This window comes from Schistocerca serialis, chromosome 8 (assembly GCF_023864345.2).
Source record: "Schistocerca serialis cubense isolate TAMUIC-IGC-003099 chromosome 8, iqSchSeri2.2, whole genome shotgun sequence".
Classification (NCBI taxonomy): domain Eukaryota; kingdom Metazoa; phylum Arthropoda; class Insecta; order Orthoptera; family Acrididae; genus Schistocerca; species Schistocerca serialis.
The window spans coordinates 470,101,247-470,102,457 of record NC_064645.1 but is presented as its reverse complement, the minus strand read 5'-3'; positions in this window follow the sequence as shown (position 1 = coordinate 470,102,457).

The window sequence follows — 1,211 nt, the reverse complement described above, 5'->3', positions numbered from 1 at the left end:
TAAAATAATTTTAGTTCAAAAACTGTTTCCTTCTATTTGCATTTTATTTGTGTGCAGTGCAGGCTTGTTGTGTGTCTAAGTATTGTAAAACCGAAACGAATTTAGCTTTCAGTTATTTGGACTCTCATTTAGGAGAACACTCGTAGAACAAATATCAAGTTCTCTCGCGATCTGTTACGAAAACAAGGAAAGATGAAGAAGACACAAAAGCACGAAATCAATTACTATAACGTGAGTGAGTGCGGCGTGAATTGATCAACTTCTGGTTTTATATAGCATATGTTGCCACTGAATTGCAGGGCACGCTCTGTGGTAAGAGACTTCTCTGTGCCTGTGCGGTACACTTATGGAATGTTTTCTGATGAGGAATGCTGCTTTTTGTTTTATTACTGAAAGGAAAACACAGACAGCACCGACATCAACGAAAATACTGAATTATCCCATGTCAAGTACTTAAGTGAAATATGGAAATTTCTTTTCAGTTTGTAAGGAATTGGGGTCAAATGATGAGGTGGGCTGATAAGATAAGGAATGAGGAGGTTCTCTGCAGAATCGGCGAGGAAAGGAGGAATATTTGGAAACACTGACAAGAAGAAAGAGAGGATATCTGTTAAGACATCAAGGAATAACTCTTTTGTGATACTAGAGGATTAAAACTGTAGAGGAAGACAAAGATAGGCATACATCAAGGAAATAATTGGGGACCTAAGTTGCAAGTGCCAGTCGAGATGAATTCGTTGCGGATAGCATAAAATCAGTCACAAGACTGATGATATATATACTGATGACTAACATATATATTGAAACACGTATGTAACATAGCAGCGATGGCGAGGCATTGTAGCATCTGTGACCAGAGAGTTTGCGCTTGACCGCGCGAGTGTTGCGAGCGGTTCTCACTCTGTCAGTAGTAGTCGTTGCGAGTCTGTCAGTTCAGTCGTTGCGAGTCTGTAGCTCGGTTTAGTCGTCATGCAGAGCGGTCGGTCAGTAGTAGCAGCCCAGTGCGGTTGTGTGATGTAGGCGGTCGGCAACACTGGTCAAGATGAGGAATAAGGTATACTGTTAATTAATATAATCATTAGATAATGAAAAATTTTATTTATTGTAATTATTCTCCAACAAGTCTCCCAATAATAATTTTTTATTTCAAAAGCATTTTCTCAAAAATTTAATTTTTTATTGAACTCAAGATTTCGTTGCACTTCCCATTT